The following is a 23,839-nucleotide window of genomic DNA, read 5'->3' on the forward strand; positions in this document are numbered from 1 at the left end:
ATTGATTTTCTATTTGGCAAAAAACATAGACATCAAAAGTTTTAATGCAACAAATGAATGATAAGATAAAAGATAGTTCAGAAAAACGTTTTGTTAATTCTATCGTAAACGTGACATAAAACCATTTATTTGGTTATATTTAATATCAGATTTGTGTTTTTACTAAATGGATGGTAATAAGAAATGTAACTTTGAAAACCGGAATTTCCCAAGAACCGTCTTCATCACGAATGGAAAAATTGCCAAAAAAATTTTCATCTTTTCGTTCGTTTTAGTAACAGTTTCCCGTAAATTCTACATCCATTCTCGTTTTTCTCCCTACGTTATGGTCTTTAAATATCGTATATTATGGTATAATTGACAGAATTATCGTTTTTTTTTTTGTTAGAATTTTTTTTTACCATACAAGTATGGTAATTTTGGCAGAATTTTCTTTCTCCCCGTGAAGAAGGGATTGGTTCAATTTATTACAATCTCAATACGAGTTAATAATGGTGTTAAGCTCTTTATAAGATCTACTTTCATTTAAGTATCTCTAATACTTCTAATGCAAAACAAAACCATAACAGAATGAGGAGTTGAATGTATTAAAATTTGAATTGTATAATACATTTCCGATACAAAATCAAATGAAAACACACATACTGGTTGAATTTATTATATTTTTAGATATTTTAATAATTTGAACTTTTTAAATAAAGCATGTTCCTTCATTATTGCTTCTCTAATAATACCACTACAAAGCTAAAACGTGACAGATTTATTATTTGAATTCATTAAAATTTTTATTCGAGTTTTTAATAACATTGAACTCTTGAAAATTATACTTTTTTTAACAATGCATATACAATAATTCGAATATAAGACTAAACTATTCCAGAATAACGAGTTGAATTTATTACAATTTAAATTCCAATTATTGAATTTTTTTATAAAAGTATCTTGACTATGACTATGTTATCTCCAATATTTCTAATAATATTTCTATATTATTAGATATTATCTATTATCAATTATGGATATCATTTATTTCTATATTATCTGCATATTATTCTGCAATATTTCTATAAACGATGACAAAATGATGGGTTGAGTTGATTTTTTTCAACTGATTTTTTTCGTTATTAATGATACTAAACTCTTTATAGTGCGTACGTTTGTTCACTATTATCTATCCAATAATTCTAACACAAATCTAAACAACGACAACGTGAGAAATTAAATTTTTTATTTGAATTCAATTCAGGTAAAATCTGCTAAAATTTATCAAACATTTATAGCCTTTCAATAATTCGAATCTAAAATAAAAATGGCAAAATGAAAAATGATTTTCCAAAAATAGAAGTCCAATAAAAAAATTTAGAAAAAATAACGCTTTTTTAAGTATTAAACATTGTGTAATGTAATATTCGCTATTATTTAAGGCTGAATAATAATTAAGAAACATTACAGAGAGCTTAAGTCATAAACAAATTTACTAATTTCTTTCAGTATTTTCACTGAGCAATATCAGCAATATTGAATTAAAAAGCGATATCAAATTAAAAATTCTCATTATTAGCAAAAATTTTCATTATACTGTCAAAATTTCATTATTAACAAAAATTTTCATCAATTTCTATATTCATTAATTACATTGTAAAAACTACTAAAAGCTAGATGAAAATAAAAACTACCATTATTAGCAAAAATTTTCATTACATTATCGAAATTTTCATTATTAGCAAAAATTTCCAGCAATTTTCAAAATCATTACATTCTAAAAATTACTAAAAGTAAGATTAAAATAAAACTTTCCATTATTAACAAAAATTTTCACAATTAATTATTCATTTACATTATAAAAATCAGAAAAGGTTTAGTCCCATTGTATATTAAATTATAAAAGTTTCACTTACCGTTGATGACAAATATTGAACAGCTTATTGAAGAATGTTCAGCAGGCTGAGATTTTAAATTAAAGTCTTATTTTAAACAGTTTTTAAAAAAGCAAATATGATTCAAAAGAAATATTTTAAACTTATAAATAGTCATAAAAAAATTCGAAATTCTAAAGTAATCTATCGCATCACCTGTTGCTTCTATATTTAAGCCACGAACAATTCTTTCAACCTAAACACAGTCTCAAAATTACAGACAAATATTTGAACAAAAATTATTTTACCAGTTGACTGTGAAAATCTACTTCAAAAATTATACTATAATAAAAACATTTTAAAATTCAAATATTTAATTAATTCGAAAATTTTTAATCTTTCTTAATGATGTTATTACAATATTTCACTAAAAATTTAATATAATAACGAAGCTGGTGACAATATTGTGGTGTCAATGTTCTGGAATTTGAAGAACAGTATCCGGCATGCTCCGGACTGTACCGCAGACGTTTTCGTTTTCGCGCCCAGCTAGACGTTATCTACTGGCTGCTTTGTAGAGATCGTGTTTTCCCTCACTTTTTCCTATCGATCCCCCCGATGTTCAGCGCCGCCCCTGCAATCCGATCTTCGCCCTATCGTCCCTCTAAGGGGCTGAGAAAGAACCCAATATATACTACCTGAGCGAAAATTTGTGCTGATGCTTAGGAAATTTTTTTATCCTATTGTGACGAAGAGAAGCATAGGAACAGTGTGAGTATATTTACTGTGCTAATATTTGAAGAGGGTTTGGAATACAGGAATCTGATGTTGACATGGTATTAGGCTCTTCTTTTTTTTCCCCTTTTTTGCCACAAATTGACTGAGTTCGTTTCTGAGTGGGCGAAAATTAATAGACAGAAAATCAGCTTAATTAGTAGGCTGTTAATTAATGATATAAGTTAATTTGAAATTTTTTGTCACAAAATGTAGAGAATAATAAAATAGCTCAATAAGAATTAGCAACTAATACGTTATTAAAGAGCCTGTGAAAATAGAGATAATATTATTTTTACATATACTTGATTAAAACTTTAGAATTTAATTACCATTTCTATTGATTTTTTTCGTAGTTATTTAGTATGTGTTAAACGTCATTAAATTTAACAGAACCTTATTTCTGATGTTGACATGGTATTAGGCTCTTTCTTTTTTTTTCCCTCTTTTTTGCCACAAATTAACTGAGCTCGTTTCTTAGTGGGCGAAAATTAATAGACAGAAAATCACCTTAATTAGTAGGCTGTTAATTAATTATATAAGCTAATTCGAAATTTTTTGTCACAAAATGAAGAGAATAGTAAAATAGCTCAATGGAATCAACAACTAATACGTTCTTAAAGAGCCTGTGAAAATAGAGATAATATTAAATTATTTTCACACATGCTTGATTAAAGTTTTAGAATTTAATGATAATTTCTATTGTTTTTTTCGTAGTTATTTAGTATTTGTTCAGATGTCATTAAATATAACAAAACTTTATATCTGATCATCACATGGTATTAGGATCTTCCTTTTTTTCCCTTTTTTGCCACAAATTGACTGAGTTCGTTTCTGAGTGAGCAAAAATTAATAGACAGAAAATCACCTTTATTAATATGCTGTTAATTAATGATGTAAGTTAATTTGAAATTTTTTGTTACAAATGTAGAGAATAATAAAATAGCTCAATAGAATCAGCAACTAATACGTTATTAAAGAGACTGTAAAAATAGAGATAATATTATTTTTACATATACTTGATTAAAACTTTAGAATTTAATTACCATTTCCATTGGTTTTTCTTAGTTATTTAGTATTTGTTCAGACGTATTAAATATAACGTAACATTATTTTTAATTAAATAAAATGCTTTTTCATTATACTGGGAACCCTTTTCCCTGCTCGCTTTACTCTGGATCTGCTTTCATATATTTTTCATATTTTTCATCTCCTCGATTCTAGGTCACTTAACTCACTCCTTTCATAATTATTTTTATTCTAAAAATAGGATGTTCTAAAAATAGGCAACATAAACATCCTGTTAAGATTTGATTTATATACATTTTAATGCAGCTTGGAAAATGCGTTTAGGACTAGCAATTCATATAATTTTAAGCAATTATAAATTTCAGCGTTTCGAAGTACAAAAGTTTTTTAATCTAACATAAACTTGTAAAACGTATAAGAACCAAAGAAAAAGGTTATAAAATTAAAAAAAAGTATGGAAACAAAGTAGATAAAAATGGATGATTTTTGGAAGCATGATTGGATACATGAGTTTAAAATTATCTTGAATAGATGAGCAACGTATTTCTGACCAACCTCAGTTGATGAAGCGTATCTCTCGCCTGTGTTAATTATTAAGTATCATCAAAATTTAAAAATAGTTCTAAACTATTGTGTTACCCGGGAAAACTTATAGGCATAATTAAAGCAGAAATACAATAATAATGTGTTTGTTTATATGAACTGTTTCCTTTTAAACTTTGATTTTTGAACTTATAGCTCAGTTTTCTCAGCTTTTTGTTGCCAACGCGAGTAAAGAAATTTCATCAGATTTATGACAATATACGCATCAATATTATAGATAATATAGATTAGTTGTCAGCAACCTATAGCCCTCTAGTCGAGTTGTGGTATTGGAAAAGGTACATTGGATACTCCCATTTGTATATTTTTTTTATTTATATTATAAGATAGTGCATAATCTAAATTAGAATTTATGTGTGGAAAAAGAAGAAAAATGGCCCACTTCAAAAAAAACTTTGCCAACCCTTGATGCAGATCTTATTTGTAAATGTGTATCATATTACAAAAACATCATTGCTTTTGCTAAAGCTTTGAAAAACAGTAGATATGTCTGACAAAAAATATAAGTCAAGTGTTTTGTCTTTAAAAACAATTTTTAATAGAAAAATTTAATTAATTAAACAAATGGATAGTTTTAATGTTACCATAGCAAATGAAAAAAAGGTAAAAAATATTTTTTTCAATCCTAAAAATGAAAATTATTATATTTGGTACGTTTAAACTATGAAAGAAGTTCGGGGTCTTCTTTTGATAATTATTATAATTGATACAGCTGACCTTTTATAACGTATGTATGCAGAATATTACCGAAAGATTACAAATAATATAATATAATAAGTAATATAATATATTAATAATATAATAAATAATATAATATAATAAATAATATAATATAATAAATAATATAATATAATAAATAATATAATATAATAAATAATATAATATATTAATAATATAATAAATAATATAATATAATAAATAACATAATATAATAAATAATATAATATAATAAATAATATAATATAAGTAATATAATATAATAAATAATATAATTCGGTATTATAATAAATGAATATTACTGAATATTACATTTCAAAAAAATTTTTAGATAAGGTTACTTACTACACTTTAAAGAACTTTGGTCAAAACTACTAGAAGATAGAAATTTTATAGTATTTCTGGCTCTATGGGAACATCAAAAAGCTCTAGAATTTTTACCGAAGTATTTTGGTAATTTTTTGATAAAATTAACAAAAAAATAAAATTTTATTAAAAATTGGTAAATGTGGCAAAATTTAGTAATTTTATCGTGATATCTTTGAGCATAACCAAAAAAACTATGTATTCGGTTAAATTTACTTTTCAGTCTTGTATTTGTTTACTAAATGTGTGGTTATACGAACTATAATTTTGAAAAGCAAACCATATGAACTATTACCATATGAACGAAAATATTACCAAAAAAATGGTTTAAATACAATATATTTTGGGGTTGCTTTTTTACCAGAATTATGGTTTCTTTACTAAAAATGCCATTACCATAATACGGTAATTTTACCAGAACTTTTTTTCTCAGTGTAATTTCAGCAAAAATTTAAAGAATTTAAATTCGATTTATTTTATAACCTTATTATTTTAACTGAACATGAATAGAAAAGAAATAGCTAGTTTTAGAATAAGTTTTACTTATTTACTTTCAAATTATTATATAAACATTACATTTTAATTTTCCAAAAATATGAATATAAAACAAGTTATTCTAATGAAATTTCATTAATGAAATCTCTTATTAACTCAAGAACAACTAAGTAAGCACAAGATAAATTAAGCTTAATTAAACTTGTAAGGAAGAAATTTATATGCAGAGAGACGATGTGTTCTTAAGCTACTTATTTCACGCATCCTTTTAGCACATTAAAAATCACGCAAGTTCCTCATCAGTAAACGTAAATGAATATCGAGTTCGTAATGTAAAAGCAAAATACCCTCGTAGCAGTCTTTTTTCGTCAAATTTGTTTCAATCGAGCAAAAAGAAATTTTCACTAAAACTGAAGCTGGCAATTTAAGAAAATTTATTACTTTGTTTTTATACATTTCTACATTTTAATTGTCAACGGAGCTTTTTTTAATCAAATTTGTAATTGTTATTTCAATTTGCATTATCTAAAAACATTTTTTTAAACTTTTTATTTAGAAAAGTTGGCATTCATATGTGTTCATCAATTCAAAAGAGCAATTCTTTTTTGGAATTTTCCTTTATTATTCTAATCACGCAATAGTAATTAACATAAACTTAATTAAAACATAAAAATCCATAATTTTCTTTTTGTTTTAAATCTGTCTATTAAAAAAGTCTTCTTAATTAACAAAGTTAAATTCTTAACTATTAGGGGAGATACGCGTTTTTAATTGCATTCCGTAGATATAGCTAAAATCTATGTCAAGAATTACCATATTGAGGTAGGAAAAACTAAAACATTCTTTTTTGCATATTTTCATTGTTTCTGGATATAACACAAAAAAATAGTTACTACCGCAGTCACAGCTGTTTCAGAAAATTCTCATCGTGCTTGCTTTTCACTGACATAACTTAAATTTATTAGACGAAAAAATACGAAATTTTCACTTTTCTAGAGTAAAGTTAAAGAAAAATATTCTCATACCAAAATCTCATTGCTGTGGTCATTATTCTTAAAGTTATTTTATGCCAATGTTAAATATTTATTTTTTATTCCACTTGATCTAGTTTAGCTAGAACTATTAACATTTATTGGCAGCAACGATATATATTTAACCCATATGTTTAAAAATGTATAACGATTCTCCTTTTGTTTAAATTTTGCATTAGTTTTGGATAAATTTAACAGTTTATACTGATTTATTTTAATTGAATCATTGATTTTAGAAGAACAAATTTACTTTAAATTTATAATTTTGTGTCACCACTTCCTCTTATGACTAAATGTAAAAAACAAAAAAAGCATTTTAGATCTTTTTAAAATTTTAAATCAATTTCTGAGGTATTAAATGTGAAAGTTTTGGAGTTTTTTTTTACATAATTCAGAAAAATTAAAGAAAAAAACATTCTTTTCTGACTTTTGGGCAGAACTAAACACAAATATTATACTTTATATAAAAAAATTAAAGAAATAAAACTTTAAAAAATGAATTATTTCAGTTTGGGAGCTCGATAGTGATTTTTATATCAACTAATATCGAGATTTCTAACATTCTTCGTTTGTTTCTATTATAACCACCTTTCAAGCTTACGTGTGAGGTGTGTAATGGATTACCCTTACCCCCTTGGTACGTTTTCTACAGAATGAATATCAATCCGATTTATGAAATCCGTCGAATAGTTATTGAGAAATCCAATTTTAAATATAAGACATTTTTTTAAAATTTGATAATGTGGTGACCCATAACTATTTTTCCTTTTCTTTATGCGACAATCACAATTTTCACAAAGTGAAACTTTTAATTTGAAACTGAAACCCAAAATTGGGAACTGAAACTAAAATCTACTGTCTATCAAAATTCTAATCCAATAATATAATTTCTCAAATTAAATCTAGCCAATCATTACACATTAAAGGTGTGGCTAATTCATTTCTCTGGTGAGATCCGAACCGAACACAGCATCTTTCTCTGCAAAAACTCATTGCAAACGGACGTGTAGTCCTATCTCTCAATAATCTTATTATTTTGCCGTAGCGTATATGTTTGTGATGTTATTAATAAAATCTTAATGTTTAACCTGTAAACCTTCTGATACTTTAAGTGTACCTACACCACAATTACACCATAATAACTAAGAAATTATATGGCCAATTTATTTAGACTTCTGCATTTTGCTATTAAAATTACATTCGTTAAAACGATGTAAAAATTATATAATTTACAATTTAAAATGTTTTTCAACCATTATTAAAATTTAAAAAAATAATAAATAAATATTAAATCGTTTTTTGCATGAAATTATCTTTGTATAAATGCATTTTATAAATGTGTGGAAAAACTTTTCGATTCGCTTAAAAAAGCTGCAAAATATAGCAAAAATAGTAAATTTAGAATTAGGGGGTTCAGACATTAGATCGCTCTCCTGGCCGAACAAATTGGAAACATATTTTCTAGATTTTTACAACCCCCTCTCATATTTTGAAGACAAAATTCTGAATCTGCTAAACAAAATATGTTTATTAAGAGATGTCTTGTCGGTTTTCGAAAATTAAAGTTTCGTCTGTGCTAATTAATGATCATGTTTAAAGTCGGGCCTTCAAACCATTGAGATTGAGTACTAGTTCTCAAAAATCTGATCATTAGATCAAAAGTTATTCAGGGTGTCCCATTTTTTATTTTGCACACTGTATAAAATTTACTAATATTAATATTTTCTTCCTTCAATAAAAAAGTTTTTTTACGAAACACTAATTTTACATTAACTGTCGTAATTACTAAAATTAATTATAACCAATGGAAAAAAACCTCTAAGTAGGTAATACCGGACAATGCTCTTTCAGATTAAAAATAAACAGTATAGGAAATGTTAGCCATGTACTTTAAAAAAACTAGTGTATGGAACACTGGGCAAGTGTTTATTGAAGAAATGGCCATTTATCTTGAAAATCCCCAGCATAAGAAACACTCGACAATTTATAATACCTGCCTGCTGGATTTTTATCTCTGTTAAACCGGTTAATAGGATTAAAATATAACAATTACTGATAATTTATTTTTTGGTAAACGTGATGAAAGAAAATGTTATCTGCTTTCTTTCTGCTTAACGAATATTTAATATGAAGTGGAATAAAATGATTAAAAAAGGCCAACCTAGCAGTTAGCACGTATATATATATATATATATATATATATATATATATATATATATATATATATATATATATATATATATATATATATATATATATATATATATATATATATATATATATATATATATATATATATATATATATATATATATATATATATATATATATATATTAGAATATACCGCTTTATTATCTCTACACAGACTGTTTCCGAGTTCTTTAAAAAAATAGAGAGAGGGAGGGGAAAACTTGCTTATTAGCAGAAATTTTATTTTGTGAAAATAATTAATGATTGTTATTAAAAAACTTTTATTCATAAAGCGTACAAGAAATAAATTTAGGTAATACAAAATTCGTGTTTCTTATAAAAGAAAACAAAATAAAATATGAACCAACGTCTTGCACAACGAAATTACTTAAAACTTATTACTAATTATTTGAATGAATCACAATATTCCATTAAAAGTATCAAATTAACATATGTCATTCTTACGTGGTTTGACATTTGGCATTTGATAGAATGCCAAGCCAACCAGTGAATTGTTGAATAATTCAATACTTTGTCAGCAAGTTTTCAGCTCTCTGCAAAATGCATAGTTGTTTAGAAGATGCCCTTGACATAAAAACCAACAAAAATACTTGTACTTCATAACCAAAATCATAATTATTATATTCGATACTCTTATAAGACATTTTAATAGTTAATAAATTAACTCTGTCGTGAAATGAAAAATTGCTTAAAATGAAGCGAGTTTTAATAATGAATAAATCCATCTTCGTTACTGTCTTCAGATTATTTATAAATATTTCATTATAAACATTACAAATTAATTACTAATATTATTCTTGAAGTTGCGCTTTAGTAATTTAAAAGTCATAACAGATACTTTTCCGGAAAAAATAATGAATTCAAAAGTGAAAAATGACAGCTTAATCCAAGTAAATAATATTTTAATCTTGCAAGGCACATAATCAAATCATTTATTAAAATAAAATAAACGAGCAAAAGAATTTTGGTGGGAAAAAAACTTAATTCTTGACATTTTTTTTAGTTCAGGTAAAACTTTTAACAGAAATAAATGCATCATTATAATTGTGATCAATTACAATCAAGTTGTGATGGCTCAGGGGATGGAATGTTAGCCTTTCAATGAGGGGAACCAGGTTCAAATCCTAGTGATGGCTGGTCGATACGAATTCCGTATCAGACTTTCACCGTGCTGACATAAAATATCCTCAATTGTAGACGGAACAAGGGATCTCCTTGCCTTCAGGCTAACCATGGGAGGTTCTCGTGGTCTTCCTCTCAATGAAACGCAAAAGAGGGTGAGTTTCGTCAAAAAATCCTCCAAGGAAGTCAAATTTCTCTCAATACTTGATCCAGGAGTTTCCTTGTCTTCTAGATTGGTTTTAAAATTACAAGGCTACGGAGTTGAATATTAGTAGTCCTAAACCCAAAAAATTGGATCGGCTGTTCAACGGCGGTTATAAAATAAAATAAAATTCGAATCAAGTGGAAAATCTTTAAAGAAAGGAACAAGTTAAAAATCACTGGACTGTTAATTAGAAACCGTTAAGCCTAATTTTAAATTTCAATGAAAATACTAAGTACAGCGAACTAAAACAAAAATAAAAATGTATCACAGTGAATAACTTTTGCTCTAATGGTTATATTTTTATAAACTGTAATTCATTCTTAATGCTTTAACAACAATAGTAAAAACTAACAACAACAAACAACGTAATCGTAGTCAAACAAGTACAAGTTTCTTAAATATGCTGATCAATTCGTGCTATCTATTAATTCAGTTAGAAATTATACACAAAAACGTATTTTCTCTAAATAAAATTATTTCTTTTTCGACAAATTTGGATTTTTGATCATCAAAATTACTTCTTTTTGACAAATTTAGATTTTTGACCATCGAAATTTGAGGGGGTAAACCTCAATCAGAAAATTATGGTCTCAACAGAAATCAAGAAAGCAAGGTAAGTTGAGCCCCTTATGCTAATTTCACTTTTTACGTAAGTTGCTTTATCTTGGGAAATTTTAAAGCGAATCGAAATCTTATTGCACATTATTACAACTGTTTTTAGAAATAATTATGATATAATTTTCAAAATGGGATTTACTTCCTCATTTCCTTGGGAAAAGAGTTTGGAATTAAACTTTGTCATATGTATTTCGTATTCATTCTCTTTTTCAGGAAGGTTTTTCAAAGAATTTCAAAAACAAATTTTCAAACAATTCAGGAATGCAGAATTTCCTACTTGCAAGATCAGGGCTCTTTTACGAATTTAACTACTTTGTCCCTTTTCCTCCATATAACAGTTAGAATCACATACTAACTGTTACAGTTAGCATTAGTTAGTAGTATAATAGTTACAGTTAGTATCGCATACTAAACGTTTTCACAATCACAGGCAGTCAGTAAGAGCTGAATAAAGCAGTAAAAATCATGAGGTAACACAATCTAAATAAATAGCATGTAACTAAAGACATGAAAATTTTCACAATCATATCCCTCCTTAAATATCTAAGGAATAACATGGAAATTTTGATAGCTATCTATACGAGCTTCAAGAATCTTGGTTCCTGAAGTACAAAAACTGCTTGCTCACATTCACTTAATAATTGGTTTCACATTAATAAAAGTTCACTAATCTGGTTTTCTTAAACAAAACCTGTACAATCAAGTCCTATTCTTGTTTATGAGAGGCCAGATATTAAGAAAAAAGTCAGTCCTCCCAAGGTAATAAAACAAGGATACGTCAATGCTCCTTAGAAAGCTGATTACGAGTTAGAATATAAAGATTAGCATTCAGATGCTGTAAAAACAAAAATAAAGTTCTTCTCAATTGTTCATATCAAAAAGTACACTGTCATATTATTAGAGTATTCTTATGGAAGGGGTTAAATTAGTCTAATACGTGAATTAAAATAAGTGAGTGGTCTAAAGCATTCGTTTTCAAATGGGGTCCAGTAGAACTCTGGGGTTCTGAGAGTTTAAATTTTTTAAACTAGTAATAATTTTTGAAACCTGTCATGATATATCCAAACAATGAGACATCATTTATTTGATATTATAGTTAGTTTTTATGAAATCATTCTAGTAAATTAACAATGAGGAAAGAAGTAGCAAAATTCTTTTTGAAAATATTTGCACCAATAACAATATATTGAATAAATTAATAAAAGAATATGCATTTATGAAAAGGAATTGCATTCTCATTTCTCGGTGAATTTTTCAAATCAATATTAAGTGCAAACTAAGGTAAACAACGTTTAAGAGCACGAAAAATATTTATAAAAAAGCTGTTTCGGATGCTCAAAGGGCAACCTTCATGAGTGCAACAGAAAGAAATGAGAGAAAACAGGGTAAATATATAGAGAACGGTGACGTCACAAGGGGGATTAGAGAAACGGCCAATAGGAGGGAAGGACGAAAGGATGACGACGAATGGGAAGCAAGGAACACAAAGGTTGATTTTGCAAGAAATAATTAATTTACAGAGTGAAATTCAAAGTCACAAACTTCTTTTAAAAATCATGCATCTGTTCTATAAATCAGTTGTCAAACACCACACGTTCATAAATCAAATCCTTTTTTTCAGTAGAACTGCACTGTAAAAAAAGTTCGGATCATATTATGGTAAAAATTACTGGCACCCGACGTGCAGCATAAATAAAATCCATTTTACCGTAGATTCTATTTTTACCATAAAGTTTTATACGTAATTTTTAGAGCAATATTTATTCAATTACACTGAATTAGTGCTTTTACAGTAAATATTACTGTAAAAATTACGGTATGTTAGATTTTTTTTGTTTCGCAAAAAAAAATTACGGAAAATATATGGATTTTACTGTAAGCAATAGATGACGCAACCCAGGCACGCAGGACCCATGCGCCAAAAATCTGAAGACCTCCGTCACAAAAGCAACCCCACAACAGCACAAGAAGGCCAAACAATTGCGAATTTTCAGGCACAAGGCCCCGAGTCGCCCACAAGAGGAGAACCCATATCGCATCCATGAGCAGTGGAGGACAGTCGAGTACTAAGCTGCAAATCCAAGAAAACACAGAATGGCGAAGACAAATTTTACGGTATAAAGAACTGGTTTCTTAAATGCCAGTTCTTTTTACATTAAAAGCCTTTTTTTTCAATCCTGTATCTTTAATAAAATCCATTTCGTAATTTGAATCGGCATTATTTAACTGCATAAGCTCTTCAACAAAAGCTACTTTCGTAACCAAAACAGCTCTATAATGCAACTCATTATATTTCTTCTTTATAAACTTACAAATATTACTACCACTCATAATTGTTACAAATTTTATTCCAGCATAAAAAGCAAAAGAATCTCTAAATAGCAAATAATTTAAGCTCCTTTTTTAGTTCCAACAAGCAAAAATTCTTCGAGCATGAATTCCTCATCCGAAATGCTTATACTTTAAAGAACAAATTAATGAGGTTCGCTTTTACTTGCGTGGAATTCAGCTACTATTTCTCTGAACAATTTTATACGCCATTAGGAAAAGCCTGAAAAGGTTTTGTTAAAAGATTCAGGCTACCAAAAGTGGTCTCCAGAGGAAACGAAGGAAATATCTTTCTTGTCACAAAAAAAAGAAGAAAAAAGATCAGCTGCATCAGAGATGCCAGACACTGAAATATTTTGCAATAAATATTTCACCATACACCTCCATTCAGGAATGTAAAGGAAATATTTGTCAGTAAGTTTCAGGTAAAAAGAAAGGATGAAAAATTCCTGACAAATTGAAAGATGTGTCAAATAAGGCTGATAACCAGTTCTCAATTTAAGTAGTTTTATAATTGAAGTGATAAAAGTACCATTTACGAATGAAATCATGAAGTGCTTTATTTTGTGTATATACACACGCATATATATATATATATATATATATATATATATATATATATATATATATATATATATATATATATATATATATATATAAATGAATACAAGATAACACGAAGAAAGTTAAGAAAAACAATAAGTTTCATTCACTCAGTTTTGCGGATATAATCGTGTGGGCTGATGAAAAGATTATATCTTTTTTTTTCCGGTTTTTTAAATAAAATTTCATCCTTTTTTCTTTTTTTTTTTAAATACTGTTGCTTGTTATTTTTTTACTTATTATTCCCCCCCCCCCTTTTTTTCATATGTCTATAAATTTTCTTTGTTTTATTCTTCATTTTGAATATAATTGAAGTGATAAAAGTACCATTTACGAATGAAACCATGAAGTGCTTTATTATTTTGTGTATACACACACACACACACACATATATATATATATATATATATATATATATATATATATATATATATATATATATATATATATATATATATATATATATATATAAGTTCAAAATGAAGAATAAAACAAAGAAAAATTATAGACATATGAAAAAAAGGGGGTGGGAAATAATAAGTTTTGATTTGTTAGTTATTACTAAGTTAGTTATTATTAATGTTAGTGTCATGTTAGTGTTAGTATTAATGTTAGTGTCTGCGAAAACATTTTTAAATCATTCTTGAAAAATTTTTATAACTAACAAATCAAAACTCAGAATAACAAATCACTTCAGCAGTGCAGTAAGAACAACACTTTAAAACCCTCTTGTTACACTCAATTTGCGCTTTTGTTTTCATCTTCTGTTTTCATATTTTGTAATCTGGCAATCTTTCTGTGAAAACATTTTTAAATCATTCTTGAAAAATATCCGTCCATGTAAGTTGTTATGATTTTGCTACTCGCTTTATAGTCCCCCCTTTTTAATGTTTTTTATTTTATTTTATTACCTGTTTTTACATGTTATTTTTACTTTTTATGATCTATTTTTTTGCAGTTATTTTATAAAAAAAATTTTGAGTGCTCCTCACACTATTGTATTAATATATTTTGCTTTGGCTTTATTGATACAATATCAGAAAGCACTCTGTTTTGCGGATATAATCGTGTGGGCTGAAGAAAAGATTATATCTTTTTTTTTCCGGCTTTTTTTCCGGTTTTTTAATTAACATTTCATTTTTTTTTTTTAATAAAATGTTGTTTGTTATTTTTTTACTTATTATTTCCCACCCCCTTTTTTTCATATGTCTATAATTTTTCTTTGTGTTATTCTTCATTTTGAACTTATCTAATGAGTGCTGTTTACTTGCAGCTTAAGCGCAATAAATGAAACTTATAACCGTATTTTATTTTACTTTATAACCGTCGTTGAACAGCAGACCCAATTTTTGGGCTCACGACTTCTAATGTTCTACTCCGTTGAGTTCAAAAATACAAGGCTACGGAGTTTAGCATTAGTAGTCGTAAACCCAAAAAATTGGGTCTGCTGTTCAACGATGGTTTTAGTAATAATATCCTTATTTATTAGTCATTACAATTATAAAAATTCTTTTTTGTCCACCTTTTTGTACCCCAACAAATAATAAGGATTTAGCTCGATAGATAGTTTCGTTTCAATAACTTCTGCTATCGGGATAAAACCGGATACTACCTTGTCCGAAGCCTTTTTCATTGGTGTGTGTTTACGCTGAACCAACACCTCCTAGAATAAGGAAGGCCTCAGCACGGATCAAATTAGTAGTCCGATGTGGCGAAGTTAACTGCGCAGTTGATAAAAAATAAGAAAGATGTCATTACGTTCGGGGTACTAAGCTGCGCAGTGGTTGAAAATACGAAATATGTCATAACGTTTGGACTACTAAAGGATATTTATGGTAACCCGTGCAGAAGCCTACTCTTTTCTAGGAGGTATTGGCTGAACCCACGGAAACTACAGTGAAGCAGTGGAAAAAGATACCAAAGGTTTCCAAAGGATAACAAAGGTTTAAGGCTTCCAACAAAGGTTATACGGGCTCCAGGACAAAATTTATTGCGGGCTCTTTCTCAAAGCACAAAAAGCCTTATGTTCCTATTTTGTAGAATGCTTGAAGAACCATTATAGAAAATTGTAGTTTTTATTAAGATATAAAAAAACTGTGCATTTATTAATTTAAAACAAGCTCAAAAATCATTCTAGATATTTTAAATGAGAATAATGACAGACTTAGTAAATAGAACTATATAATTATTAACTCTTGTTCCTTTTGATTTAAATGACCAATTTTTAAATTCGCAAATGTATCCTAATAATTGCAGTGCATGCACTATTTTTCAAAGTTACATTTCCCCTACTATCCTTGAACGTTGAGGTAAAGGAAAGGTTAGTAATAGCTTACGATCATGATTATAGTAGAATCTTTTTAAATTGATTAGAGGGTAAATTTATTTAATATAATTTTAGACTGAGAAAGTACTTCGTAAACACGGAAAAAAAGATTCAAGTAAAATTACTGATTTTTAAGGTAAAAAAATTATAATTTTGGCAATAAAAACCATTCATTAATTAATCTTTCCTCATATTATGAGGGTTTACCGAAAATTCAGGTTTTCAAAATAGGTTTTCAGGTTTTCTACACGTTTAGTAAAAAGATACAAAATTGAAAAGCAAACTTAACCGAATAAATGGTTTTTATGTCATACTCAAAGGTATTATCATAAAATTACCAAACTTTATCGCATATATTATAAAATCCTATTTTATTGCCAATTTTACCAAAGTTATTACCAAAGCACTTCCCAAAAAAATTGCCAAGTTTTTTGTATCGCTAGAGCCAGAAACAAGAGAAATTTTGAAATTTTCTAGTAGTTTTTAGAATGCTTTCTTTCTCAGTGGAATTTCAAAGGTTAACTGTCCTTTAGTTTGAATAAATCATTTGGTTGTTATCATTTTAAATTATTTATTTATAATTTATTACAATCACTTTTTCTTAAAATCAATAATAAGAAATTAAAAGATATAAAAACACTTTTTTGTTATTGATTTTCATTCTATTATTAATCACTTTAATTTTAAATCTATTTTCTAAGAATTTAAATTATTATTTCCTGTTAATAACATCGATATCATTAAATGCTTCAAATGCGACACTCTACTTGGAAGAAGTATTTTCAACTACAACATACTTTACGATCACAGTGGTTTGCTTAAAGATGAGAGTGTACGCTTTAAAATTGAAGCTGCTTATTTCAATTACATAGTTCCAGCACACGAGCATGCCTTAACAAGAGATGAATATTGCTAAGAATGACATTTTAAGGTCACAATTAGAAAAGGTACTAAATACAGATTTATTAAAAAATGTATCCTACACTATTATGAAACATCTTTCTGCCTTATTACCAAATTTATTAATGGTTTATTTTTTCCTACACTAATATGAAACATCTTTTTAACCTTAGTATCAAATTTATTATTAGTTTATCTTTTCCTATACTATCATGAAACATCTTTCTGACTTATTTCCAATCAGATTTATTAATGAAGTTATGATTTTGTACTTCATTGAATTCAACAAATTCATGAAATTTGTTCCAAAGAAGAAATAAAAATAATAATTCTTCTCTTTTTCATGTTTTTTAGATTTTTACATTGTTGTGGATTACAATAATGAGTTTCAGTTCTTATTTACCATAAACTAAATGTTTCCAATCTTACACGTCTTAAATCAATTTGAATAAGCTTGCTTATACTGATTGTATGAAGTCTTATCCTCTGCTCACGTTTCGTATTTAGAAGAAGATGGAATCAGCTCATTTATTACTAATCAACACTAGAAAGAGTGAAATATCTATAATGACCAAAAGCAGTCAAAATGACTGCATTGTGAAAGAATAACTATTGTATAAAGAAATTTGTTTAAAATTAATTTTTAATATTTTTGATATTATTTTCAAAAATAACAAGTTATTAGTAAATATCAACAAAAAAAAATAATTATAAAAGTCACAAAATTCTAAGAAATTGTGTCATTATATGCATCATTGTTTTTCTAATTGAAATTAAAAAGCAGTCAAAATGACTTCCTTAGGCAATCTAGTGTTAATAAGAAAATGAAGGACTACTATAATGAGACTGATTGTTAGGTACTATTATTCCACTGGACATGGTTAAAGGAATAAAACGCTGCATTGAAAAATAAATTTGATATTTCAGGTTGGCTTCTTTAATCTTTGTATCACCCTGTAAAATAAATAATAATTCATTTCACTGTGGATGCCTAATTTTATTTTCATCTAATAGTTCAAAGCAATTTATTTTAATAAATCATCATTTCACTCACCTCATTGCAATAAACCTACGCTATTCGACAGTATTCTACTATTCTTCACACCAGCAATCAAAATGTAGTAGTCAAGTAGGACCATCTATCTATTCCCTAATACATATGTCATGGAACACATCAAAAAAAAAATTTTTTTTCTCCAATGGCAGGCACTGAATTTGTATCTTTGCCTATACTATGCCAGAATTGTTGCTCATTTCGCGTTACCCAGTGGGCACCTGTGAACCAAAGTCACGGAGGCGAGCAACGTTGCCCACGCCACACTGCCACAAACCCGTTTATAGGGTGGGCCACATTCACACATCATGCACACACACAACAGAGGACAGCACAAAGAGAGAGAGAAACATCCATGCCCAGAGCGGGATTCGAACCCGCAGCCTATGGCTTCGCAGTCAGGCACGCTAACCGCTCGGCCACCTGACCGGCTCAAAAATTATTAATCAATCTATAAGACTCTAATACTAATTATTTGCATTATCTTATAATGATTGAAGATTAGTATTTATCAAAATTAAGTGGAAAAAAGCTAAAATAATATTAGTAAATAGATTTAACATTTTGATTAAAGTGACGAGACCAAATGAATAAATAAATGAGGAAAACAGAGAAAGTAGAAACTGACAAAATACTATATTAAAAATTGTCTAAAAATCATAAAATTTTAAATAAAGTCAATTCTAAAAGGGCAAAAACAATATTTTATTGATGAAGAATTATACTGTCAGAATGAGATAGCAAAGCACAGCACGGCATGCAAATTTAAAATTTCAACATTTAAATTTAAAAATTTTTGTACCGGGCACTTTAAATTATTCCATTTGAATACCACGCATTTGAATTCCATACCAAGCGTAGAGCAGTTAAATTTGTACTACAATTCTTTTTAAATACTTGGAATTTGATGCAAAGAAAATATTTTTGTTACTCGCTTGTAAATTCCAAGCATATATATTTCAAATCGACAAATTTGTCACCCATGCTTGCGTATGATTTTAGCAACATTCGTAGAACATTTGAAGACAATTGTCTCCATGTCACCATTCTGGCGTAAACCCTAGTTATGTCTGATATGTTTATAACAATTCTAAAGGTGAGTGCGCATATTAGAATAAGTCAAAAAAATACAGAGTGTTTGGAAAATACTCGGGACTCTTACAATTAGCCTGGCTCATTGAAAAAGGATGATTATGTTTTGCAAAGAACTGTATTTTTCACTCACTCTGCACTAGTTACGTATAGCTAGAGTAAGTTCGAATTAAAAAGTAAATAAATGACGTGAGAACTCACATTGTCAGTTTGTTTCTGTAAATGAAAGCATTTTTCAACAATAAAAACTTTCATCCTCCATTGTTAAAACTCAAAAACATTAATCAGTAAATAAAACGTAGACAAAACTAAAAACTATTTACTTTATGAAAACCTTTTATTTACTTTTAAAATCTGGAGAGAAAAAAATGAAACGCGTTACACCACCAGATTTGTTCCTATTCTTTAAATCTGAACTCTACTTCTTTTTGTTTGAATCTTGAACAGTATTTCCGGAATTTCATTTGTAACTTTGCCTTTATCTTCCACATTGTTTCTTCTCTTTCATTTTCTCTTAAAGATATATCTTCCCATGTTTTCCGATTTTTTTAATCCTAGTTTAACATTATACTTTTTTTTTCGTCGTCCATAGAATTCTTTTCGCTTTCAGTGATCTAGTCCTTTTAATTTTCTCTCTATTTCTTTCAAGACTAATAACCTTTTGTTCTAACAAAAAGGCCCAGTAGGCCTGATATTAGCAGCAAAAAGACTAAAACCATGTTAGGAGACCAGCTATTAAAAGCAGTATAAAGGCTAATGTTCTTTCGTAGAAGGTTTAATTACCGTCGACAGAAAGAAGTCGTCAATGGCTAAAAGGCAAAGATTCTAGACTTAACAAAATCTTCTTATTAAAAATGTTGTTTGCCAAAAGAATTTTTTTATCTAAAATTTAGGATAAAGAACAATTTTCTATCAAGAACATTTTGTGTAAAATCATTATATAGTAGATTAATTTGAAAATATGAGTAAAAACCGGATTAAAGTTTTTTCGTTTTACTAGATACAAATATTATATTTTCAATGATATAGTTAGAGAATAATCAAAAAGAAGAATACTTATAACAAACAATTTTAATGCAAAATAAAATAATGAGATCGCTAAAATAAATGGGTGTTTATTTAACATTTTTAATGAAGGAATTGAATGGTTCATCTGAAACAGAAAAATGATTCAATTACGCACTTTTTGAAACTTGCAAGAAATTTGCATGATATTACGATTTAATGCTGAACTGATTTCTTGAGAATCTATTTTGAGCTATTTTTGAATGAATAATTTGAATTTGAGAATTATTGTATGGTAGATAAGTTATGTAGTAGAATAGTTAAATAAAAAAAAAGAATACTTACCGTCATGTGGGGCCACTTTGTGCGGGATTTCGCAGTTTTTGAACTTCGACATATAAAAAAACTGGGTTAATTCAAACATTAGTAAAATTTATCGATATTATATTCATAACTGAACTCAGACGAGTGAATTTGATCAATATTGGCATTATTTGTTTGTAATGTTTGCAAATTAATAAGTCAAAACATGCCTTGCACAAAGCAGCCCCCAAGTTGGGCTACTTTGTGCAGCGCTGGGATTTCAGTTTAATAATCATGTTTTTAGTAAAATATTGATATAAAATTGTTAAAAAAGTAAATTGTTGACATTTTTAATAACAAAAACATCAATATATGTAAAGATATTAGTTTGAAAATAATTTTCAGCGTTAAAAAACCATTTTTTATAAAGAATTTTTTCTTAAAAAGAATGCTTATTTCAAAACATTTGAGTTTAAACAAAAGGAAACCATATACATTTTTGAACATTGAAATGGATGAAATTTCAAAAATAATAATTACATGTTCATTAACATTTATAATATTGATAAATTTGAACATAACATGCTTGAATGAACATGATAGAACTTGCTCTTCAATTTCTGTCAAAATCCCCTGATGTCCTATAAAATATATTTTTATGTGTTAAATCGTTTGATTAATTCATTAGAAAAATCTTTGTAGAAGAAAAATAATAGTTTACCAGCCCGTTTCACGTGTTTTTTATGAATTTTATTAGAGATAGTATTTCCGTGAATTATGTACTTCCGAGAAGCTTCTGCAATCGACATACCACCAGCAACTGCTTGCAAACATTGTTGCAGCTTTTCTAAAGTGTATTCACGGTAGTTTCTCGTTCCAGGTATTTTTTTTATAACGTCTGACAATTTTTCTGTCGAAAAAAAAGACGAATGAAACTTTGCACAAAGTATCCCACTGTGCATTTTTTTTTCATTTTCCGTTTATTTGTCATTAATTTTCAAAATGTTTTAACGCTAACATGATATAATTGATTATTAATATATAAATAAAAAATTTTGCACTTACGACAATTGTTTTATCAAGGTCTTTGCATTTCACAGCTAAAGTTTCCACGCACACTTTTCGACGTCCGACGTTCTCGAAAAGTTGTTGACAATGGATAAACAAAACACACTCTGAGATTGTTTTAAAATTCGAAAAAATGTTTGTAGTAAGAGAGGAGACTTCTATCTTCAAATTCTACACATTTTTAACGTGAAAAAAACATAATACTGAATAGTAGCACTTGAAAAGTGCCAAATTCGAATTTGCACAAAGTAGCCCCACATGACGGTATACCAAACAATTTTAAAGCAGAATAAAACAGCTAAAACAAATGGAAATCTCATAGAATAATGTACTTTTTTAAGCTCGTAATGAATTTGCTCGATATTAAGAATCAGTGCTGAACTTTTTTGAGAGTGTATTTCGAGAATATTTTTATTGAATACATTAAGCTGAATTTGAGCATTATTATATAATAAATAAGTTATGTAGTATTGTAATTGTAAATGAATAAAGAATAAAAAAAGACTACTTATAACGAAAATTTCAATGCAGAATAAATAAGTAGACAAATAAATAAGCCTCTTTGTACATTTTTAATGAAGGAATTAAATAATTCATCAGAAACAGAAAAATGATTCCATTACGTACTTTTTTAAGCTTGCAACAAATTTGCACGATATTATAATCAATGCTGAACTGATTTTCTGAGAGTGTATTTTGCGCATTTTTGAGTGAACGAATAATTTTTGAACGAATACTTTTTGAGTGGACGAATAATTCATATTTTTTTAACTTGTTTGTGCAACCTTGCTGTAGTTTTAATACGGTTTCAATTTATACCCCATTATTGTGCAAATTAATCCATTATAAATTTCATTAAATAATACTCTTGTTGTTGTTGTTTCTAATGCCACTTGCCATATTAGCAAGTCTGCTAATAATACTCTGTTTCATCGTATCTTAGCGAAAACACGTTACAAAAAAATTGCAATCAAGTTTGCAAAAAATTGCAAAATATCATGGCTTAAAGTGATAGGTTGGTTTATTATGATGGTTATTATAGTTTTACTTACTTTGTGGGAGTTTATTGGATATTTCTAAATGACATTTACTGAGGCAAAAAAAGCGTTGACATTCTTTAATTTTTCAGCATACAACATCAATAATGCAAATTAGCAAAGTAAAAAGGTTTTTCTTTAGATGTTTACACTAGAACTATTTAATTGTGATACTCTTTAAAATGTAGCCAACTATTTTAAGAAGTGTTATTTTTCAGTATTGAGTTATATAAACATTCAATATTATTACGGTAATTAAAAAAAATTAGCACAAAAAATTTTACTTAATGAGTAAAGCTTTAAAAACTATGCTTTTAAGGAACGACTACGACCTGCTTGGCTAATATACGGATTCACCCACTAGAGGGAGCTAATTTACAAATCAGCAATCTTTAACGTTTCGTTTTTATTTTTTATTTTATTTTTTTCTTTATTTTGGTTAAAGTTTGTCGCAATTATGATGCAAGCTTTCATTCCTTTTAAAAATTGTTACCTGAACTAAAAAAAGTTAACTTTTTTTTTTGTTTAATTATAGAAAATGCCAAACAGAAAAGTGAGTCGTTAAACGCCGCTGGATTGGAAAATCGCTAACGGGGATGTACTGAATCGAATGGCCGGTACTTCTTTTCATTTGACGTCACATGTTTGCAAAATAAACACAAATGGGTAGAGATGTTTTTTTTCACTTAGGTTTTTCGGCAACTGACACATCAAATTCGCTTCAAAATAAAATCTTGAGAAACAATGTTAATTTACTGCCAGTCGCAGCCAAAACTGTAAGTTAAGCATCTTTCTTTTTATTCAGCATCAAAATAATTTTTAAGTTTATTCAATTGTTTATTTTAAGCATAAAGCACTTTAAACAAATTAGCTAATTTAATTTGACATCATTATGTTTGCAACTTCGGAGGAAAATAAAAACTTTATATTTTAATTAGGAGCAATTCAGCATTTCATATTTTAATTAACGATTTTTTTATTACTATTATTTTCCCATCAAATTTTACGTTAAAGTAGCAATTAAATGTTTTGGGTATTTAAATGCGTCTTACTATTGGAGAAAAAAAACTAAAAATGAGAAGGATTTTTAAAACA

The 23,839-nt window shown here is 27.7% G+C and overlaps 1 protein-coding gene across 2 annotated transcripts in view; it reads right to left on the minus strand.

The window, feature by feature from the left end:
• The window catches only part of LOC107440232 (metabotropic glutamate receptor 1-like), a 256,108-nt gene that overhangs the window by 139,915 nt on the left and 92,354 nt on the right, over nucleotides 1–23,839 (minus strand). Inside the window, exon 1 of one of the 2 annotated variants that reach the window (XM_043046352.3) lies at nucleotides 1,899–2,521. The exons of the other annotated variant lie outside the window; for it this stretch is intronic. The gene's annotated coding sequence lies outside the window, so the exon portion shown is untranslated. Of the gene's footprint in view, nucleotides 1–1,898; nucleotides 2,522–23,839 lie in introns of those variants that run through there. 2 annotated transcript variants of the gene reach the window in all.

Source organism: Parasteatoda tepidariorum, chromosome 8 (assembly GCF_982258835.1).
Source record: "Parasteatoda tepidariorum strain Cologne lab strain chromosome 8, Ptep-v5.0, whole genome shotgun sequence".
NCBI lineage: Eukaryota > Metazoa > Arthropoda > Arachnida > Araneae > Theridiidae > Parasteatoda > Parasteatoda tepidariorum.